The 24,321-nt window shown below is 37.3% G+C and overlaps 1 protein-coding gene across 1 annotated transcript in view; it reads left to right on the top strand.

Annotated features, from left to right (window-relative positions):
* The window catches only part of LOC111142113 (epidermal growth factor receptor pathway substrate 8), a 185,037-nt gene that overhangs the window by 94,262 nt on the left and 66,454 nt on the right, over positions 1-24,321 (top strand). The window lies entirely within an intron of this gene.

Below are 24,321 nucleotides of genomic sequence, written 5' to 3'. Positions count from 1 at the left end.
ATGCAGGGCTCAGTCCTAGGACCCTGAGATCATAACCTGAACTGAAAGCAGACACTTAACCAACTGAGCCACCCAGGTGCCCCCTCTTAGGTGTTTATTTTAAACAGATGCTTTCTTGAGTATTGAAATTAGTGAGTTAGATATTTGTATGTATTTACACCCTTAGGAATACTGATGTATTTTATTTTGTTCAATGCATGTTTTCCTCAAAGTTTCTATGCCCTTCAGATTGTTTAAAAGCTCAATAAGAAAGTGAAAAATGGGGGCGCCTGGGAGGCTCAGTGGGTTAACCCTCTGCCTTCTGCTCGGGTCATGATCTCGGGGTCCTGGGATCGAGCCCTGCATGGGGCTCTCTGCTCAGCAGGGAGCCTGCTTCCCCTCTCTCTCTGCCTGCCTCTCTGCCTACTTGTGATATCTCTCTCTCTGTCAAATAAATAAATAAAATATTTTAAAAAAAAGAAAGTGAAAAATACAGAGAAATTTTAAAGATTTCTTTAACCTGTTTCATATAAGTCAAATGATCCTTTTGTAAGGAACATGTCTATTCCAAATTATTTTAAATTTTATTAATAATTGTATGTATACATTGTCTTATTTTATCCACTCTGTATACTGTGAGATTGTGTGTAGGATAAAACATAGATACTCCATTTGACTGGTGAGAAAATGAAGGATCAGTGAGAAATGGCATTTGCAAGAGAGACTGCTAAATAATGTTAGAGATGAACCTGAAATCGAGAATTGGTAAAATCTTGATCAGGGCTCTTGGTTTTCTCCCCCACAGTTTAATTCATTGTTTTTATAGATTAGGGATTTTGTGTCTTGATCTATACTAAAGTGGAGTATATGATCTAGTTTATTTCAAATTAAAAAATATATACACACACATTTGTACATATGGATAGGTACATAGACACAAACATAAAACTGTAGGGATGGTTTTAATTTTAATTTTTTAACGTGTGTATTTGCCACAGAAATTCTTTACACATCCGATACTCGTCCTTGACAGCCTTCACCCTGGACCAGGTGGGTGGTCATACTTGATGGGCTTGCACACATTCAGTAGTCCATTCATTCCTTAGTTTTTTTTTTTTTTTATTATCATGGTAAAATATAGATGATATAAAATTTACCACTTTCATTGTCTTTAAGTGTACATCTTCATGAGCTGAAACTGAATCAGCTCAATAGTAACTGCCCATTCTTCCCTCCCCATCAGCTTCTGGCAACCACCGTTCTACTTTCTATTCTTAGGAGTTAGACTACTCTAGGTCTTCATATAAGTGGAATCATACAGTATTTGTCATTTTGTGATTGGCCTGTTTGACTTAACATAATGGCTTTAAGCTCCTTCCATGTTGATGCATGCATCTGAATTTCCTTCCTTTTGAAGGCCGAGTAATATTCCATTGTGTGTATATGCATTTTGCTTATCTATTTACCTGTCAGTGGACACTTGGATGGCTTCCAGCTTTTTCTGTTGTGAATGATGCTGCTGTGAACATGGAGTCTAAGTATCTGTTTAGGTCCCTGCTTTCAGTTCTTTTGGGTATATACCCAGGAGTGGAACTATGGGAATATATATGGTAATTCTGTGTTTAAGTTTTTGAGGAACTCTGCCATAGTTCTCCACAGCAACTGCATCATTAAAGGAATGTCTTTTCACTGACAAACAAAAAACTACCTTCAATTCTCTTACTTTCTGGATTTTTAAAATGAACTTTTCTAAAATAGGATGAATATCACTTCAATGGATTCCTTATGGAACCTGTAACTCTAGAAAATGTGGGCTGTGTCCTTGTAAATTATTGGTAGACACATTTTAGTTAAACTATCCTCCTGTTTCTCTTTGGAGAACTCAGAAATTATGACATAGGTGAGTCTTAGTTTTTCTAAAACATAGGTAGAGCAAAATACAATTGGGATATTTCCCATAAGAATGGACGAAACCAATACAATTTTCTTAAAATTAATTAACTTTGATTCCTTATTCAGTCTGCCTCCAGCATGCCCCCATAATTATTTTATTAAAAATTGGCAATATGACTGTTAATCCCACGGTTGGTTTACTGTTTGCATAAAAATTAAACCCAAATTTCTGTACATGTTCTATAAGACCACTCATATTCTGGCATCAAGTTTTTCTCAACCACATTATCTTTTTGTATACGCTAGATTGCGGCCACACTGAGTATCTCACTATGCCCTGTAACTCATGTCCTTCCGTGTACTACTCTTTGCATATGCCTAGAATGTTCTCTCACTGCCCCCTTACACCTACTGATTGACACACTGTGTCTTTCATCTGGTTCTACTGTTACCTCTTATATGAAACCTACCAACAATCTACCCTAGGTGGATGCTTCCATAGCACATTGTTCATACCCTGACCATAGCATTTACTAAGTTGCGTTGTAATTACATCTTTGCCAAACTGAATGCTCCTAGGAGAGAGCAGCCGTGTTGTTTATATGTCCTTGCTGTGAAGCCCACCACCTGGTAGGTGTAGGCAAAAAAAAAAAAACTAGATGACTTTCTTAGTCATCCTTTTAGTCATGTTCTCTCGGTAACTTACTACTACTCTATTTCTGTACGGATTTCTTACATTAATGGGCACACTGACTTCATAGCTATTCTCACATTACTTTAAATTCCTCCTATCCTAGTACAAAGTATCTGGTAATTCATACTTATGTCTCAATAATACAATATATTTTTACTTCTAGAGGTGCTTGAAGTTTAAAAGTGGTTCTTAGGGGTGAAAACACTTAATTCAAACTAATAAATTAATTTCCAGTGGTAGAATTTCAGTTACTGTGTCACTTGGATAAATGATACACTTTAATAAAGCAGGATGACTCTATCTTGGCCCTAAAATCACCCTGGGCAGGCCAGCTTCCAACAGCACCTCTCCATCTTCAGCACCTCCAGAGTGGTGTTGACCCTGGGAATATTGTATTTCCATAGGCTGTTGCTGTAAGGACTTCACACTCTGGGATAAATTTGCCCTTCTTATACTGCTTCTTAATAATCTGAAGGGCAGAATGGAGGGGCTTTTTTCAAAGTGCTTATTCTGCCTCATTAACTAAGTAGGAACTTTTTTTTCAAATGTTTAGAACTAGAAATATGCAGCCATTTGGTATTTAAACTATGTTCTGTGAACCAGGTATAGATATGAGTGAATACTTACTAGCTGAATTGGCATCTTAAAAGATGGTCTTTCTACTGAAAGCAAAATACTGCGAGAATCAGATATTTGAACTCTTTCCAGTCTAGATTACTCAAGAGGAAACAAACAGCAAGATTCAGTTTAATTGCTTGTTATTTTGAAATAGGAAATGTTATGTGTATTTTTCTTCCCCAAGGGCTGTGTCCAGGACAGTATCATTTTGGTGTTTTTGTAATTCTGTGAGATGTTTCCAGTGTTTTAGAAATAAAAAACAAGTGAGAAGGACATAAATGTATCTGGAAAGTGCAGTGTTTCAAAGCTTATCTAGGTAATTATTCTTCTAGGTAAAAGACTATATCATCGATGATAATAGTTACATTAGGAGTTAAAAACCAATGTGAGAGGACGTAGGAAATTTTGGCACAAATTATGTAAATGAGCTGTTTATACAGGTATGTATATGTTTGCTTATATGTGTGTGTTGTGCTAGAATGCTTACCAGGCATTCTAATGGAAGGCATGTGGTCACACAGCAGAGAAAGAATTTGGGCTCTTGAGTTGGTGTAAAGCCTATTTGAGGCTTTCCTATGTACTAGGTGTCATGGGGCAAAGTACTTCATTGTTCTGTGTCTCAGTTTCCTCATCTGTAAAATTGAGATAATAATTGTACCTACCTCTTAGAGGGGTTGTGATTATCAGTTGAATTAATGTATGCTAAGAACCTATAACAGTGTTTGGCACATATTTAGTGTGCCATATTTAGTAAGCCTTTAATAAGTATCATTTATTCTTTTTGTAAATTATTATTAAATATTGGCTACAGAGTTGATTCGGAGAGGGAAAAGAATTACCTTGAAAAAAAAAATGATTGTTTTGAAGCCAAAGACATTAGTTAATTTTGTGGATTAAAATCATAAGGTTGTTTCTTTATCATTAAGAGATTATGGTATAAAGAGGGATATGTGTACGTAGTCAGTGATTTATTCATTGTAATATACCTGGGATTATTCCTTTTTCACTGTGTTTAAAAGCTTCCCTTTTATGACCAGATAATATATGTTTATGGAATGGTCTACTTCAAAACTTGTTTGGCTTTGGAAAATATAGGTCTTTTTGTCCATTTTGTGTTAGACTTCAATTTTGTCTAATCAGTGTTTGAATGAAATGGCACTTGTATAGACTTCCTTCCAAGAAAAACATTGGGTGTTTCAGGAAGTGGTCTTGATGAGTCAGAGGATAATACTTTTTCCTCTGAGTCAGTTCTGAGCCTCCTTGATATAAATAGGCTTACTTTTACCCAAAGTTCTGCTTTTTAGATCATGTGTTAAAATCATTGATACATGATCACACCGACAATAGTACTTTTATTGGTATTTCCACTCTTACCTAATTGTGATTATTGAAATTCTGTTAAATAATGTTTTTAAAAAAAAGTTTAGTTTTTTCTGTACTTCTAAACTAGTTTTTATTTTACATCAGTTTTACCTCAAGCTCATTTGTATCAGGTAGTCATGTGTAAATGTGTAAATGTCTTTGATCACTACAATTCCAGGTCTCTTCTTTTAGCATAGGTTTGACTTTAGTAGAGCATTCACTTTGCAGAAGATTGTACTAATTTGCCACACCCCAGAATTGTGTCAGAGATACAAAGGAACAAATAGAGTTCTTCTTCGTAACTACATTAAAAAATACTAAACATGATAAATAGTTGTCAAAGGACTAGATACTGTTAATGTCTGGTCTGGGAAGACTAAAATGTAGGTACTAAGAGTGGAATTGAGCAGTTGCTAGAAGGGAGGTATGAAGTGGCGGGAAGAGCATTTAAGGTAAGAGCAGAGGCTTGAAGGTGAATCAGTGCAAGATATGCTCAGAAGAGAGTGAGACGAAGTGAAGGTTTATAGGTGGGAGTGCTAGAGAGAATATGGAGGACTGGAGAAATTATTGAGGACAGAATGTGTTATGCCTGGAATGGTAAGCAAAGGAAATTTCTGTGTGTGTATGTGTGTGTGTGTGTGTGTGTGTGTGTGTGTGTGAGAGAGAGAGAGAGAGAGAGAGAGAGAGAGAATGTATTTGGTAACATGTTTTTGCTCTGAGGATCTTATATTTCTCTTGAGTTGTATCTGATTGATTGGAATTGGTTTTTACTTCAGTGAATCTCATTTTTAAAAATCCGTATTTAAAGAAAACCTCTCCATTTCTATTTCCCTCCAATATACATTTCTTCAGGAAAATAAAGAACTAAGAGATGTAGCTTTACATAATAAATCTTAAGTGACCCACGTGTGCTTTTTCGTCTCTTTTGTCTTCATGGTATGCTCTTTTCACTGTCCCACGGTACCACAGCACAAACATTGGAGTAAGTTTTGATTGTTTCCAGTAGCTCTGAAATAGCGCCCCAAAACCATTTTTTTTTTCTTGGCAGAAATACTATTATTATTTTTTAGGAATTGGAAAGTGGTCTTTGGATGCTGGGGAATTGCCTTATGTGCAAGCTTGCTCATGCCCTCCAGCGGGTGCAGGGAAGCAGAAGGGCTTTGTTTTCTGAGTCAAGCATTGCCATTTGAGGCTTTGTAAGCTTGGCAAGGGCAGCCAAATCCATGCTGTGGATCACCTGTCCTTTGCCCACTTACATCATTAGATTGTTAGTCGGTCATTTTTCACTTCTTCTTTCTTAAGCGTCCGGGCCTAGATCAGGTGGATTCTTTGATTTTCTGTCTTGGCACCTACCGCTGCTTCTGGAGTAGGGCCACTTTGCTTCATCCTACTTCTTTCATGGCAGGGAAGCAGCCACATGGCTCTTGGCAAAACTTGCCTTCCCCGAGGTGACAACAGTGGCAGTTAAGATTAAGTACTACTCTTGTAAACATATCATATCTCATAAAACTCAAACACTTGTTTCCTAGAAACATTTCCTTTTTTAGCATCCCAGAATAGAGCAGCTTCGGTTCTTGGGAGAACAGGGACATTCATCTTAAATCTTATTCTTCCTAGCTAACTGAAGTTGGAGGAGTGTGCTACCCTGTGTGGCTATGTGCTGTTCCCAGGGCTTCTTACCAGCTAAACTGTAAAAAAATAGATCTTTTTATCTACAGGTATATAGATATATCTACATCTATATATATCACAAGCTTTCTTTATAGGCAGTGTAGGTAGGCTTTAGAGGTTGTGAGGGTAACGTATATCAAGTCCTCAAAGTTACCTATGTTAACTCCCCCTGACCTCTCCCCAATACCATGAGAAGATACGATACTTTCTTCCATTTCTGTTTTGTCAGGTGATCCTTAGAGTGAATTTAGTTGACAAGAAGTACACTGAGCCAGTGTGCTAGCCTCTGTGACTGATGTCACTGAACTAATGTACTAGACTTTAGTGCTGCAGAGAACTCCTGGAAATACCCTAATTTCCAGCTTAATCAGTACTAATGAACATCCCATGAGTTTAACATGTCCAAGGGCCCAGAGTTAGGAATAGTATTGACAAAGCAAGGAATAGTATTAACTTTGGTGTTCAGTGTTTTCTAATCTCACAACAAACCTAAATCAAGTTGGCATCCAGGATGTCCCAATGGCAAGTCTAGGAACAGAATTTCCTCACCTCGCAGAAAGTGGTTAGATTCCAGTAGGACTGATACCATCAGACAAGGGGCAGAATTGCAAAGGTGAGAGGATATGGTTAGATGAGGATTTTTTTTCCTTTCCATTTGGGAAAAATAAAGAAGGTGGCTGGTGGTAAGTGAAGTCAAGATGGAAAGGCAAGAGGAGGGAGATGTGTATTTTACAGTGTGGACGGGGTAACGCAGAGGGATTTGGGCATAGTAGTGGACCATGCTTGCTGTTTTCCTTGAGTGGCTTCTGTTAGAGGCTGTTAGTGCTAAATATTGTCTGCTTTTAACTCTAACTAAAATAGTTCCTGTCAGTTTTTCTTGCTTTTAGAACATAGTTTCATTCTGTTTTTTCTTAATAAGATTTGAGATAAACATCTTAATTTGGCCAAGTAAAAAAATAATTGTTGGCATAATGTTTTTCATTCATTGAATACATTTTTACTGAGAACTTACTATGTATTAGGAACTCTGCTTCACACTTTGTGTTTAATAAAATTATTTAGCCCCTGCCCTCAAGAAACTTATAGTCCTATATACAAACAACAAAAGTAGGAAGTTACTGTAGGATGCTAAGTGCATCTTCATGTTAGTCTCAAATATAATGGGAACACATGAAAGAGGCATCTCTTCATCCTGCTTTACAGAAATCAGGGAGGACCTCTCTAGATCTGAAGTGTGACTAGGAGCTGGCCAGATGAAGGTGGCAGGGAGATTTTTGGGTGAGAGAATATTCCAGATAGAAGATGTTACTTAATGGCAAGAATCTTCAAAATGATGTATAGTCTGCCTGTGCAAATATAGGGAGGGTTCAGGGTGGAGGAGTGGAACAGGGGAGGTGGCAGGAAGGCAGAAATGGCGGAAAGGAAGCTTTATTTATTTATTTATTTTTAAAGACTTTATTTATTTATTTGACAGACAGAGATCACAAGTAGGCAGAGAGGCAGGCAGAGAGAGAGAGAGAGAGAGAGAGAGAGGAGGAAACAGTCTCCCTGCTGAGCAGAGATCCTGATGTGGGGCTCGATCCCAGGACCCTGGGATCATGACCTGAGCCGAAGGCAGAGGCTTAACCCACTGAGCCACCCAGGTGCCCCGAAAGGAAGCTTTAAATGTAAAAATCCAGTAAAAAAAAAAATCCAGATCAGAAAAGAGTACTATGCTAGCTAATTGAATTGGTGGCTTTCTGGAGAGCAGTGGGGAAACATTGATTGGATTTAAGTACAAGAATAATAAATTTAAGGGGCGCCTGGGTGGCTCAGTGGGTTAAGCCGCTGCCTTCGGCTCAGGTCATGATCTCAGGGTCCTGGGATCGAGCCCCGCATCAGGCTCTCTGCTCAGCAGGGAGCCTGCTTCCCTCTCTCTCTCTCTGCCTGCCTCTCTGTCTACTTGTGATCTCTCTCTGTCAAATAAATAAAAAAAATCTTAAGAAAAAAAGAATAATAAATTTAAGTTTTAGGAGGCAATAATATTAGATTGATTCAAATTTTATCACAGAAGCTTCTGAAATGATTCCAGTTTAGCTCATCAAATGATCACTTAAGGGGCACCTGGGTGGCTGTCAGTTAAGCGTCCAGCTCTTGATTTTGGCTCAGGATTGTGAGGTTGTGAAATCAGGCTGAGCCCAGCATTGGGCTCTGTGCTAGACGTGGAGCCTGCTTAAGATTCTCTACCTCCCTCTGACCCTCCACCCCCAGCCCCACTAAAAAAAAAAAAAAAAAAAAAAAAATCACTTAATATCCTGGCAGTCCTCTTATTAATAGATTTTTATTGCTTACATGACACAAATATATGGAGTTTGAAAACTACTTTAAGAAATAGTACCAAATATAAAAAAAAGTTTTATCAGAAATAATCATGTATTCTCTTATAGTGTAATATATTGAAATGAGTTTGCTGAGCTTAAGCTATGCTGACACTTAGTTTAGTAGCTTAAGGAAAACTTAACTCCTTTCCTCATCAAATTCAGTAAAAAATACGTAAAATTATGTTAGGAAAATCAGCAAATGTTTTTAAGTTGATTTGTTGAAATTTCTGAGAAAATATATTTTCCAAAGAAGTCGGAGGAAAATCACCCACTGTATATACTTCTGCTTAATAGAGATAAAATGGATTATTCCTGCATTTTCATAGAGCCTTTTTTATTACCTTATTGCTTTATTTCTGTTACAATAATTCATATGTTACCATGTTTGTAAAAACATATGCTATCCTAAAGTTGAATATAAAAGTCAATTCTAGTTTTATTGATTGCTATTATACAATTGGAAATGTATTCCCATAGAGAAATACTCTGGTATAGGCAGGGATTTTGCTGATCAAAAGTCAAGGTGATGCCATGACCTTTTGGAATTTTGTAGTCATTTGAAACTCTAGGTTGCATTCCTGATTTTTGTCTTGCCTTTACTTCATAAGCATTCAGAGCCATTCCTTTTCTTTCTTCTTTATAAGTAAAGTTACACTGTTAGTTCTTTTCTGTACAAATGCGTGTACTCTTATTATAATAAATTTATAGCAACACAAAAAATTCTTTTAGTTCTGTTTAGATGCTATGTGATCATGTGATTTTGGGAAAAAACCAACTCTCTGAACATTGTTTTCTTCTGTATGGCAAAGTGGTTAGATTCTTTTCCATATGTACTCCCTATTAGCTCTTGGACATTGGGAATTTGATTAAAGTCAGTCCCTAGCTTAGTTCATCTGTAAAGTGAGGCTAGTAATGGTCTTTACCTCATGAGGTGGTTGTGACAAATATATTTAGAGCACTTAGAATCGTGCCTGGCGTATAGCGCTATCTGAATGGCAGCTCCTGCTCCTCCTCCTCCATTGCTGTTAGCACTTAACACTGGTAGTTCAGTTCTCTTAGTGCATTGGTTTTATAAAACAGTTGGTTTAAAATGGTAGACAGCAATTATGCCAGCTGAATTACACCTAGTTTATTTAATACAGAGCTGGAATTAATTGGGGAACTATTCAGAATTGCTAAACTTATTCTTCTTATGAACAACACATTTCAACTAAATCAGGTCATGCTTCTCCCCCAGTTTTACTTATCTCAGTCTATGGACTATTCTAGTAGCTTAGAGATGGGAAAGATGGGAAAGGAAGAAAATGCAAATGTGGCATTACTAGCGCTTGTGCTAATTCCCTCTTCAAATTTCCTCTTCCCTTTGACTTGAAATAGCCTACTTACCCAAACAAATCTATCTTAACTTCCCAAACAAAAATCCATACAATATGATCCAGGAACATGAAGGTATTTGGTGATTCTCCCTTCCTCTGCTGATCCAAGCACCTCTTTTTATCTTATTAATTTAATATATAGAGTTCTGTTTGCTCTATTACATTTCTAGGTGCTCAAATCTAGGAATGTAATTTCCGGAAAAACTTTTTTTCTTTCTTTTCTTTTCTTTTCTCTTTCTTTTCTTTTCTTTTCTTTTTTTTCTTTTCTTTTCTTTCTTTTCTTTCTTATTGACACTGGCCCAAAAGGACTTGTTGCCATAAAAAAGTTGCATTTCTTTCCAAGTGGATAGTATGTCACTTGTTTTTCTCTCACTTCCTGATCCCTCAAATTCAGATTCTTAAACTTGGAGTATCTAAAGTTTGCATTTTATAGGTTTTACTGTTTTATTTTTTGATTTCTCTTTCCTACTTTCTTTCAGTTTATTTTGTTTAAATTCAGGTTTTTTTTTTTTAAAGATTTTATTTATTTATTTGACAGACAGATCACAAGTAGGCAGAGAAGCAGGCAGAGAGAGAGAGAGGGGAGGAAGCAGACTCCCCATGGAGCTGGGAGCCCGATGAGGGGCTCGATCCCAGGACCCTGAGATCACGACCTGAACCAAAGGCAGAGGCTTTAACCCACTGAGCCACCCAGGTGCCCCTAAATTCAGGTTGTTAATAGGATAAAAAGAAATTATTTTTATTCAGAATTATTTGTACATAGATTTCTTTGCTCACAGAACACTGCTTCTGTGCATCAGTCTTAAAACATTGAAGGCACTTTCAAAAAATGCATCAGCTCTTTGTTTCAGTGGTTCACTAATTATCCTGGATTTTATTTTATTTTATTTTTTTTTAAGATTTTATTTATTTATTATCAGACAGAGATCACAAGTAGGCAGAGAGGCAGGCAGAGAGAGAGGAAGGGAGGCAGGCTCGCCGCTAAGCAGAGAGCCCGATGCGGGGCTCGATCCCAGGACCCTGGGATCATGACCTGAGCTGAAGGCAAATCCACTGAGCCACCCAGGTGCCCCTATCCAGGATTTTAAATGAGGAAACCCTGAAATAACATTTTCAGCATGAATCTTTTAATCCTATAGTTTTTAGCTGTTCATTGCTAGATGTGACTGAGTCTGACTTTATATCCTTATAAATACACCTTTTCTATTCTTTTCCTTCTAAGCCATTAACAGAAACTGTAATATTTATTGTCATTCATGTTGCTTTCTCACTAGACTGTGAGCTCCATGAAATTGGGAACCATGTCTGCCAACTGGGCTCTCAGTATCTAGAGCTCTCCTGTCTAGTATGATAGCCATTGGCCAAATGTGGCTATTTATATTTAAATATAAACTAATTTAATTTTAATTAAAAAAAAAAACAACAGCAACTCCATGCCCAGTGGGAGCCCAACATGGTGTGAGAACTCATGACCCTGAAATCAAGACATGAGCTGAGATCGAGTTGGGTGCTTAACCAACTGAGCCACCCAGGTACCCCTAAGCTAATTTAAACTTAATAAAATTAAAATTACAGTTTTTCAATGGTACTAGCCACACTTCAAGAGTTCAACACTTGTGCTCAGCTACTGTATTGGATAGTGATGATATCACACATGTTCAGCATCACAGGAAGTTTTATTTAACAGTGCTCATCTAGATCACTGATGGGCACATAATGGTTACGTAGTAAATGTTTGTTGAATGAGTGAATGATTGAATAAATTAGTACCGGTATTGGTTGGTGACGATTACTATTGAATGGATCTTATTTGAACTTATAAAGGTCATTTTGGCTTTTAATTAATCAGTGTTGACATATCCCTGACCAATTTAAAAATACTGGGTTTATCAATACTTAAAGGGAAGTATGCGATAGTTAAAAACATGACTTGGTAAACTTTAGCCATGATACGTAGATGTCATGGCCAAGTTATCTTTACTTATAGCTTTTGTAAGTCCCAGATTCCTCATTAACACAGGATAATGATGAGGCAGGAGGGAAGGGAGACTAAAGAGACAAGCTGACCAAAGTAAAGCCATTTTGGTTTTAGGCTGACCCTTAACCTAAAAGTGAGTATCATAAACTGAATCACAAGATTCAACTCATAGAAAATTATGAGACCCCATTCCCTCCAGGAATAAAAGCTTCAAAAGGTGGACATTCTTAAAAATGCTCACTGTGGGTAATTCCATAACCCTAAGACAGTGGAATAACTAACCACCTAACGTAAGTGATAAATCCAAAGTTAGAGTAAGCCCCCTCCCTATAGGTTAGCTAATTAAAAAAAATAAACAAAAAACCAAAAAACCTAATAAAATCCTTCTTTAGAAGTGAAGTAGGGGTCCTCTTTCTTATGTGGGAGGAGAGACCGCTTCTTTGTGAGGTAGCTCCATTCTTCTGTACTTAATAAATCTTTGTCCTTTTTCTCTAAAATACTTCCTCTTGAATTCTTCCTCCTACAAGGCCAGGAACCCTCTTGGTGAGGGGTCTTGGCCTGTCTGGTATAAGTAAGCTCTTACAACCTCATAAGGTGGATAAGAATTAAGTAAGATAATGTATATAAAGTGCTTACACAGTAACTCACACACTAAAATGCTTAATAAATTATCTTTTTTTTTTTTTTTTACAGTAGCAAACAGAAATATGTCTAGATTTATCCCAGTTCATGGGTAATTTGAGGCTTATGAAGAACTGTGCTCCTATTTTTGAGTGCTTCTGTTGTTAGAATATAGTAGACATTTTTCAAGGTTAGTATTATACATAGCCAAAGCTTATATTTACTGCCTTTACGTATGAAATTTAGTAGTGTCAATTATAATTTTTTTCCCATTGGACTTAAAGTTTTATCTTCTTTAATTTTTATGTATTTATTTATTATTATTATTATTTTTTAAAGATTTTATTTATTTATCTGACAGAGAGAGATCACAGGTAGGCAGAGAGGCAGGCAGAGAGAAAGGGGAGGAAGCAGGCTCCCTGCTGAGCAGAGAACCTGACATGGGGCCTGATCCCAGGACCCTGAGATCATGACCTGAACCGAAGGCAAAGGCTTAACCCACTGAGCCACCCAGGGGCCCCTCTTCTTTAATTTTTATGACTATGTAAATATCTAACCTCCTAATAAAAGAGTTTCACACTACATTTATGGGCAACTTGATTTTAAAACTAATGCACAGATATCTCTGATTTCTCTTTTGGGGAGCTGACAAAGAATTCATTCCCACCTGTATTCACTAAATAAGGCTTCTTGGGGTGCCTAGGTAGCTCAGTTGGTTGGGCATCTGGCTGTTGCTCTTGATTTTTTCTGAGGTCGTAAACTCAGGGTCATGGGCTTGAGCCCCATGTCTGGCTCTGTGGTCAGCAAGGAGTCTACTTGAGATTCTCTCCCTCTGCTCCTTCTCCCACACAACCTCTCTCTCTTTCTCATAGATAAGCAAATCTTTAAAAAAAATAAGTAAATAGGACTTCTCTTTGGAAAAAAAAATCTGAATAAGTCACTGATTATTTATCTAAGTTTCACTTAGTCATCTAACTCTATTGTGCATTTAAAGGTATGACTTAATTTCTAGAAAAACAAGGCATTTTTAAAATTAACAATAATCCCTGATTTAGTTGGGGATATTGCCTCACTTTTAAACACTATAATTGTTGTTTCTTTCCTGGGATTTGAAAATAGCATTTGTTGTTATATATAACAACAGGTAGTTAAACATACACTACCAAAATATCAGCTGACTTTATGTTAGGTAAATTTTCTTCATTTTTGTGTTGCTTTCCCTCTGGCTGTCCTAGTCTTTTTGTTTTTAGTATAAACTTGTGCTCCTATTTCATAGTCCATCTTAACCTCTCAAGTTCATAGTGGAGGTGACTTGAATTTTTCTCCTAAGGTTTTCATTAATAAATATTTGCCAGTGTTTTGACAATGAAAATATGTTACAGGAAAAGGCAGATCAAACACAGATTTATTCCACTCCTTCCAAAACAGTGACAGTAAGGGGATTCAAAACCGGTAGAAACCCGGTGAGATAAAGTGACTCTGAAAAGCCCATGGGTGATGGTAACTGACCTACAAGTACTAAGAAGCTGGAACCTGAGCTGCTAGGGAGAGACACTTCAGAATCTTAGAAAGGCTTGACAACGAGAGTGACATGAAAACAGTGGTAAGTGTGTTTAAAGTGAACTTAGGGGCGCCTGGGTGGCTCAGTGGGTTAAGCCTCTGCCTTCGGCTCAGGTCATGATCCCAGGGTCCTGGGATCAAGCCCCACATCAGGCTCTCCGCTCAGCGGAGAGCCTGCTTCCTCCTCTCTCTCTGCCTGCCTCTCTGCCTACTTGTGATCTCTGTCTGTCAAATAAATAAATAAAATCTTTAAAAAAAAAATAAATAAAGTGAACTTAGACCTCAGATGCCTCCCCATACTCGAGCAACACTGGAAGTCAATTCTCTGGAGAATGTGAGCTAGAGAACTCTTGATTGGGGGATACCAAGGTACAGAGGGAGGGTAGGAAATTAAATGAAACACTAAGTAGTGAGATGCCCCCAGTGTACATTCTCCTATTTATCTCCAAAAATTTGGCAGTCAGTTTTATATTCTCCAGATACTCAGTTGGAAGATGCTTCTTTGAAGAATCTGATGCTTCTGTGCAAAAGACCTGTGGATACCAATGGTTGGTGGTCTCCCAGTGGAATAGCCCAAGGAGACCGTTCCACAGTGAAGCCTACCTTTCTGCAAGCCCCACTCACCTACACAGACTTTCTAATTGGCCTTTTAGTGTTTCGTGTTCAGTGTGAATGGTAACCAATGATCGCTAGACATTTGAAGAAATTTGGAGACCAAAACAAGCCTGGAGAAAAAAAAGAAATTGACAGCAATAGACATAAAGGAAGAAGGAGAATATTATCTTCAATATTTTCAGGAAGATCAGAGAATACACTGCAATCTGGAAGTAAGAACAAGTATTATTTTTTAAGAAAAGCATAAAAATGTGCTCCTGGAAATTGAAAATTGATAGAAGATTTGAAAAATTTAAAATGATTTTTTTGGAGATGAAGTTAAGCCACTCAGAAAGTAGAACAGAAATACCAGGAAATGACAAACAAATGCGAAAAGGCAATAACATTAGAGACTCAGTCCTCAGAATAGAACAGTAGAATTCTTTAGAAAGGCAGAGTTTTAGAAAGCGTCATGAAGAAATGCTCAAAGAAAGAACTCAAGAAAATTTCTTAGAATTTAAGGACAGTGATTTTCAAATTTGAAAAGCCCTCTTGAGTTTCTAATATATTGAATTTTTTAAAAACAGCTATAACAGTATATTCATGAGATTTCAGAAAAATCAGGGGGAGAAAAGTGAAGGTTCCCAAACTCCAGAATTGCAGAAAGAAAAAAAAAAAATAGGTCACTGAGAAACAGAATGGCACCTAACATCTCAGCAGCGACACTGAAGACAGATCAATGGCTTCAAAATTCTGGGGCAAAAATAATTTGCAATATAGACCCGGAAACCAAGACAAACTACTGGTCTTCTGTGAAGGTTGAATTAAACATGTTTCAGTCATGTAAAGTTTTAGAAATTAGCTTTCTTACACTCTGAAGTATGTGCCCTCCCAAAAGAAAAAAGTAAAAGTAAAGAAGAGGGAGTTATGGGATCCAGGAAACAAGGATCTGAGACAGGAGGAAATGAAAGTAATGGATAGGTCAGTGTTGATTTGGATACCACAGTGAACACTGTGCATGAGGCAATGCGTAGAGATCAGGGAGAGATGCCTGCAGAAAGACAGAAATGAAAGTGGAATAGTTTATGTTTAAATGCATTGAAAGGAAACTTCACTCCTGGTGCAGAGGGAAGGGATAACATTAATGGAAAGGAAGGAAAAAAACTAAGGTTTGAAGGTAAGATTATTCTAAAGATAAGAGATTATACAAAGAAAGAAATGTAATCTTAATATTTATTGTGAATAGCAATTACACAGACAATGGTTAGTAAACATGGATTTTTGGTCTAACAAAATTTGATGTGAATTAAGTTTGCCCCCTGTGAATGGCAGTGCTGTTTTAGCTCCCTCATTACTTTCTACCTCTTAAATTATTCTTCAGTGACTCTGAACTGCTGGTTATTTCCTAAATGTACCATGCTGACTCTTGTCTTTGCTCTTCTCAGCTTACTCAGCCCATGCATCACAGCCTGAAGGAAGGCTTTTATTAACTGAATGCCCTCCCATGCCCCCCCCAAGCATAAGGTGCCCACTTTGCATTTCTCTCTTTCTCCTTGACACATAGAACTAAATGATCCTGATGATGGCTGCCTCCCCTCCTCTTCTATACATTTCTAAAGATCTTTATGTTGCCTTCTTTGATTCAACCCTTCTTTGGGGGAGATTTTCTTTTCTAGACCCACTCCTAATCTAACTTCCCTTAAACTTGATACTATGCTGTCCTAACACTGCCTGTAATGTGTTCTTTTCCTAAATACAGCTTTTCTTTCTTTCTTTTTTAACCTAAAATTTCCAAATAAGATGGGAAAGTTTTCAAGGAAGATTTTGTTAGGATTTGTTTTCTTAGGAGCTGTACTGACTGATGATCAGTTATTTTTATATTCAGCCAAATGTAGATAATTACTGGAATTGATCTTTGACTGTTCTTTGTCAAATGACTTTCTAACAGCATATTGGGACTGCCTCTGTTTTTGAAGATAAGTGAAGAGTAGTATTTTGAAAGGAGTCCATTTTTATCTTTGTCAACAAAATGTTAAGCAGTGTGGAATAATAGGAAAAAGGGTTAGTTAAGAATGATTGAAGAATTTTACCTTATTAGCCCAAGTCATCAACTTCCTGTTGACTTACAAAGTTATGGATGTTAAACGTGATACATCTGCCCCCATATAACCATTATGCTCACATTTGTATCTCTAAAACCATATCTTGAGAAAAATAGAACAAATTGAAATAATGAGTAATTATTGATATGATACCTCTGTGTCCTCTTACCAGAATAACCAATGTTTGAGTAGTATGTCAGACAAAAAGAAATGAGCTTGAGATGAAAAGTAGCATCTTTTAATAAAAATATCTGGGAAACAATTTGAGGGTGATATATATTATAATACAGTAGAAAGCTTTATATAACCTTCATTTAAACAGAATTGCATTGCTTAATGTCCTGTATAGTTTAGAAATTAAACATTTCTTACTTATAACCATGAGGGGATGTATTTATGATTTAGAAACGCAGGATGACTTGAGTATAATCATTTCTTTAAGGTGACATTTGCCACTCTGTAGGTTGTAACCATTTACTGTAACAATATGTCATACAGTTTGTAAAACCATAGATGGACTTGAGGAGCTGTACTAAAAATGCAGAGTAAAGCACCAGCAGTGTTTTGTTTACCTCTTCGTGTCCTTTGCTCGAGGTAAGACAGAGAAAGGTAATCATGTGGCAACAGGGTAGTTAAATACTAAAATGTTATATCTCATCCGTGGGTTAAAACTCTTCTCACTGTACCTGTAAGGTTTTATGATTTACTATTTTTAGAGGCCATTTAATACGTCATAATAAAATTTGAATTCAAGAGTTTCCATTTCATTAAAGATGATTTCAGAACATAGCTTTCCTTCTACCAGGTTGGGTCATGTCTGGCCCACATACTCTATCTGTTTGCCTTTGTAAAATATGTTGAAATGTAAAAATTTAGCTTGTGGCCCTACGATGGAAAAACACTGTCTCACAATAAAAATACTCCTATGAATATTTCCTCAGTAGCTTTTGTTTTGCACTAGTCGGTGACACAAACTTTCATTTTGGAACCTTTCCAAAAGGTTCATAGAATGTCAATGAATACTAACCCTTAAGGCTAATTTTCAAAAAATAGAGATTTGAAAAAAAAAAAAAAAAAATTACTGGGAGGGGGAGGGAAGAGGCGAGTTAGGTGAGATGGTTTTCTTTACTTCTTATTCCCAAATGTTGTTCCCTGATATGTGTTTGGTTGAGAACTGATCTGGCAGGAAAAGCTGTACTTTTATTCTTATTTTGGAAGAAAATGCCCACAGGGAATATCTTCTACCTCTTCTGAGAATCTGCACTCAACAGCTTTTTGCTTCTGAGAAGATCCGAACTTCTTAGATAATGTTTACTTTTTAAAATTCCCTTTGTCTTTTGGTGGTGTTAGCCAAGGTTTTGTGTTAAAGGCTATGATCTCTCTCATGCCTCAATTTCTCTCTTTCTCTCTCTCACTCAACACTGTGCTGTACCCAGTGCAGAATGGAAGCCTAACTCAGATCTCATCTGAACCACCCGAGATAGGAGTTTAGCAGGGGATGAATGATCAAGAGTTTCTATTTGATGAATCAGATCCTTTCTTGTACAGTTTTCTATCATTTCTGTTAATTAAAAAATAGAATAAATAGGCAGATAGTGGAAAATACACAAATCTCCCATACAGAAGAATTCTAAATAATTCATGCAGACATTCCCTCTCTAAGAGGTGGAGCTTAACTCTCCACCATGTAAGCGTGGACTACATATAGTGACTTCTTCCAAACAGGTCTGTAGAGTGGTGGGGAGGGAGGTCACTTAATAATGGGGAGACATGACACATGCTGCTTTAGTCAGTGAGCAAGGTTAGCATAAGCAGTGTTGTCATAGCTAACAACATGGACTTGGGATATGATGTGGCTAGAGTGGCACATATCTTTATGGTCTTCCTCCTCCAAACCTTTAACTCCAGCTTAATCATGAGAAAAACATCAAACAAATCCCAGTTGCGAGACATCCTATAGAATATCAAAATACAGTACTCCTCAAAAGGCAGGCAGGTTCATTACTGCAGGTTGAATTGTGTCCCCCAGAAAGATATGCTCAAGTCCTCCCACTCTGTACTTAAGAATGTGACCGCATTTGGACAGGGTCTTTGCCAGTGAATCATAATGCGGTGTCCTTACGAGAAGAAGGAAATTTGGAGATAGATAGACTCCCAAGGGAGGCCATATGAAGACAGAGCAGAGATTTGAGTGATCCATCTACAAACAAGCCAAGGAAAGCCAGAGATTACCAGCAACCATCAGAAGTTAGAAGAGACAAAGGAGGATTTCTTCCCTACAGCCTTCAGAGAGAGCTTAGCCTGATTTAGGACTTCTAGCCTCCGCAGCTATGAGAGAATAAGTTTCTGTTGTTCGAAGCCGCCCAGTTTGTGATACTTTGTTATGGAAGCCCTAGAAAACTAATATAGTCTTCAAAAGCAAGGGGCGTATGAGAAATGGTCACAGGGGAGAGGAGCCTAATGAGACATGAGGACTAAATGCAATGTGGTATTATGGACAGGATCCTGGACCAGAAAAAAGCATTACATAAAAAAGTGAAGGAAGTCTGAATAAAGTATTGATTTTAGTTAATAATAAAATATTGATATTCTTCATTAATTGTCACAAATACATCATGCTAACGCGAGATGTTAACAATAAGGAGATAGGGTGCAGATTATGCAAAAACTTTGTGTTCTGTTTTCACAACTTTTCTGTAAATATGAAGTGCCTCAAAAATAGAAAAGTTGATTACAAGAAAATGTAAAAACCCCAAATTTAGCTGCAGTTTGTTTTTTTTTTAAGATTTTATTTATTTATTTGACAGACATCACAAGTAGGCAGAGAGGCAGACAGAGGGAGAGAGAGGAGGAAGCAGGCTCTCTGCTCAGCAGGGAGCCTGATGCGGCCTCGATCCCAGGACTCTGGGATTGTGACCTGAGCTGAAGACAGAGGCTTTAATCCGCTGAGCCACCCAGGCGCCCTAGCTGCAGTTTTAATGAGCCTTCCATGACATGTGATGGAGTAGATGACAGTCTGTTTAGGGGTGTGGCCATGGTGACCAGGCACTGAGGGCTGTGTTTGCTGATTAATTATGTCACAGAGTGATTAAATCAGGAACTTCCACTGATAAAGTATATACTCCTTTAAACGTCAGTTTTTTGCAGCAGTCATTATTTAAGGCTAAGTGTAAGTCCATTATGAATTGTGGAAATAATACAATCAGGGAGATAAACATTTTGATAAAAGATTTTTTTCAAGCCTATGTAGACAAGGTATATATAAAAAAGGAAAACTCATACATAAATAAGTATGTGGAGATTTCAGTTAAAATTCCTCATGTCATTTATGAAATTTAATGGACACTTTGCTGAGAAATAGTTCAACAGCCAATCCTACCACCATTTCTCCCAGAACTCAACCCCAAGGTATGCTTCAGTGGGATAGGGGATAGGGAGCCTGGTAATAAAGAAGGGTTAAGACAGTTTCTTCTCTCTCTGAATTTTGTTCCCTGTCCTACCGTATTTTTATTTTTGTTGGAGGATTCCAGCTAAATTGGAGACTTACTCCTCCCTTCCCTTAATATGTATTTAATTATAATGGAAGAAATGCAAATGATCCAGGTAAATATATGGGTATCACGTGCTATTTACATGTGAATAATGCACTTGGAAGACCTGCTTTTATAAACTTGATCCATGAACAACATGAGGTAGTTAGGGGCACCAGACCCCTCGCAGTCAAAAACTATCACATAGCACTTTTGACTTCCTCTTAATAGCTGATTGTAGCTTTGACTTACCTATTAATAGCTGATTGTTGACCGGAAGTGTCAGCAATAACATAAACAGTTGATAAATACGTATTTTATATATGTATTATATACTCTATGCAGTACAATAGAGTAAGCTAGAAAAAAATGTTACTAAGAACATCATAAGGAGAGAAAATCCATTTACAGTACTGTACTGGAGTTACCGAGATAAATCTGCATCTAAGTGAACCCGTGCATTTCCGGTTCTAGCTTCTTGTGTTACCCCCTTGGCAGGTGTCTTAACTTATTTTAGACCGACATCTCACCTACAAAATGGAGCTAATAACTACCTCAAAAGGCTGTTCTAAGGATGCAATGAGATGAGGTTTCTAAAATGTCCTATGAAGTGGGGCTCATCAAATGTCATTTTCTTTCCCCCTTTTTGTTCTCTGCTTATGATTATATCTGATAAAGAAACAGCACATTACTCTTTTTTTTTTAAATGATTTTATTTGAGAGAGCAGAGTGAGTGAGTGAGCAAGAGTGCGAGCATTGGGGGGGGGGAGCTGGCACTATGAGGCAAAGGGAGAAGCAGAAACCCCCACCCTGCGGAAACCCAGAGGAGGGGCCCCATTCTGGGTAATCCCAGGACCTTGGGATGATGGCCTGAGCCAAAGACAGATGCTTAACTGACTGAGCCACCCAGGCACCCAGATAGCACGTTCCTCTGTAGTCATTCATGGATCTAGACGATTTTTAAAATTTCAAAGGCACATGCAAATGGCATGTACTCTCTTGAGCTCAATGTCTTCATCTATAAAATGAGAATGGAAAATAGTACTTCATCAAAAATTAATGTGACTATTAAACAGGATAAGGGCTAGAAAACATTTAGCACAATAGTTGGTACAGGTTAAAGTGTCAATAAATAACAGTAGTTGTTTTTAAAATCAGCATATTTTCCCAGATCAGTAAAGTATCGACAGTGTTCTTGAACTGAGATATTAGTTATTTGCCATGTATAAGATCAAGCAGTACGTGTGCTCTGATGATGCCGTCACAGCAGCTAGAGTTGGAGGGAAATACTCAGATAGCAGTGATAAGGTATATGTATATGGCTTGTCTCTGTATTAGGCTTTCTTATGAAATCTATCACACTAGCCTACATACAGTTAGTACTAAGATGCTTTTTAGTTGCTTATTAAATTTCTGCGACAGGTATTTTTCTTCAGCTAGTTGTTAAGCCAACAACATTCTGGATTGAATATAGACTGGCTGCCAAATCGTCCTAATTAGTAAACAGCCTAAGAATTTTCTCTGCACTATTAAAGAAAAAAAAAAGAGAAATCAAAATAATTATTTTAAGTGATTACGATGTATTGGTTTAAAGGTACAGAATTACTCTTGATTGATATTGAGAAAATACTGTACTTCTATTTTAGTAAGACTTGAAGGTTCCTCTAAACTATGTATATGGTCTACATAGCTATAATTTGGATATGTCTTTTAAAAGCCTGAGGAAAAACCAGGTATTTGTAATTGTTTTCTTTGCAAGGTGTGCACTCTAATTTCTATATTTAAATATTTGAAAACTCCATATTGCTACATGAGCATCTGTGACAAGTGACACCATGATTGCCAAATAGGAAAAGTTTCTATATTTAAAATTCAATTTAGCAAATTGACATTTTCTATTCCCTTTTCTAATAATCTCTTATCCTGACAGATCACTGTTTTAAAACAAAACACAAACCATGCATTTATTTGACTGTCATGAAGAATTAAACATGAAAAGGATGAGATGCTGTGGCTATCACTTTTCATTAAAACCAGCTGCTGGGGTTTTAAAATGCAAACCAGATCCAAACCAGTACAAACCCTGGGGGTTTAATTTATATACTGAACGAACCAGCTTGTTTTAAAAGAGTGCTTTAAAAAAAACTTGAGAAGAAACTTATACATCCATCATTTGATTTTTCACTAGCCCTGTAAGTTAGAAAGACCCAAGAATTATCTCTGTTTTACTGTGAGAAAATTGAGACAGAGGCTTAATTGACTTGTGTAGCTAGTTAGTGCCAGAAGCAGAGTTCCAGGCTTCTGTGAATGACTGTGTCTAGCCATGGGCTCTAGATCCAGAAGGTGATTCCACGCCTCTGTCCTGGCCTAAATTCTAGAATAGAACAATGTTGTGTTCTGTTTGGATCTTAACAGGCGAATGAGAACCAATTGTGAGATATTTAGGAATTTTGTAAGCCGCTATAGAAGTATCACTAGCTTGAGATGGGCCATAATGGAATTATTTATACTATGGAAGTCAGTAAGCACTACAAATCAGGTTTAATTTTTCCCCAGAGAACTGGCTTACCTGCCTATGACTGATCATATCCAAGTATAAACTGAAGGAGAACAAAACAACAATAAAAACAGAATATAACAATGTAATATGAGTGTAATGTTATTTTGTAAATGTAGTAATTTGTGAATTAATGTAATACTGTAATTTTGTAAATCAAGGGGAGAGGCATTTCTTTGTTCCTTAATTTAGAAATTTGCTTCTAAGCTGTGAATAAATATGGGCAGGACTATTGGGAAATCTTGAATTAAACTTGAGTGTTTTGAGGACCTTTATAAATCCTTAACTATTCTTTAAAACTAGGTCAGGTCTCACCCCTTCCAAAAATTATGGCAGTCAGCCTGGCTTTTCCCTTTGAATCTCTAGTTGATTTAAAATTGAGCCACACACACTGGGACTTATCTGCTATGTGTTCCATTTGAATTGATTTTGTATTGTTAAGAATGCAGTAAAGTTTTTCAAAGGTGGGACCTGGACTTTCTTCTTTTTTTTCCCCCCTTTCTTTGAATAAATATTTAATTAATACCTATTCTATGCCTGGTACTGTTCTTACTGCTTGAGAAACAGCATTAGACAAAAGTCTCTGCCCTTCTAGAAATTCTAGTCCAGTGAAGAGTCAGGAATTAAACAAATGAAAAATTATAACTGTGATAAGTACTTTGAAAAATTGTTTGTAGTTGGGGAAAGTACTTCGACAAACTAAAAAAGTTTATAGTCTGAGAATGTCTGATAGTGGGCTTTTCCCTATTCAGGGAGGTCAGTTAAAGCTTCCCAGAGGACATTGTGATTGAATTGAAAGCTGACAAAGGAGAGAGAATTAACTTGAAGTTACTGGTTTTGAATATAATTTCTTTCTGTAGGCTTTCTGTGGCCTTCTAATCTGAATGAAGTTCCCTTTCAAAATGGACCCCCATATCACCCTTTGTAATAGAAACAACAATTTTTAATTTCATATTTATTCACTGAGTGACTGTTTTTCCCAGTAGATTATTGGCCCAAAGCTGGGACTGTGTTTTGTTCACCTTGGAAGTATCCATCGTATTACTGACATATAATAGTTACTCAGTAGTTGTTAAATTTCCTGCTCCCTCTGCCTTTGTTTTCTAATAGTGCTGGCATGCGCCCTACCAACCTCTTTGTTACTGAAAAGACATAGTAATGTAATGTGTACAAAGAGAAGTAAGATAAGATCCAGAATTGTGTCACAGAACACAAGGAGGAGGAAGTGTCGAGGGGTAAATAGAAATAAATCAGGTGTGGGGCTCCTGGGCGGTTCAGTCAGTTAAGGGTCTGCCTTCAGCTCAGGTCATGATCTCAGAATCCTGGGATCAAGTCCTGTCTGACTCCGTGCTCAGTGGGGACCCTGCTTCTCCCTCTAGCTCTGCCTGCCACTCCCCCTGCTTGTGCTAGCTCATGAGCCTGATGA

This window comes from Enhydra lutris, unplaced genomic scaffold (assembly GCF_002288905.1).
Source record: "Enhydra lutris kenyoni isolate GAN:26980312 unplaced genomic scaffold, ASM228890v2 scaffoldscaffold7, whole genome shotgun sequence".
Classification (NCBI taxonomy): domain Eukaryota; kingdom Metazoa; phylum Chordata; class Mammalia; order Carnivora; family Mustelidae; genus Enhydra; species Enhydra lutris.
The sequence above is the reverse complement of the archived record's forward strand: the minus strand, read 5'-3'. Positions and strand labels throughout refer to the sequence as shown.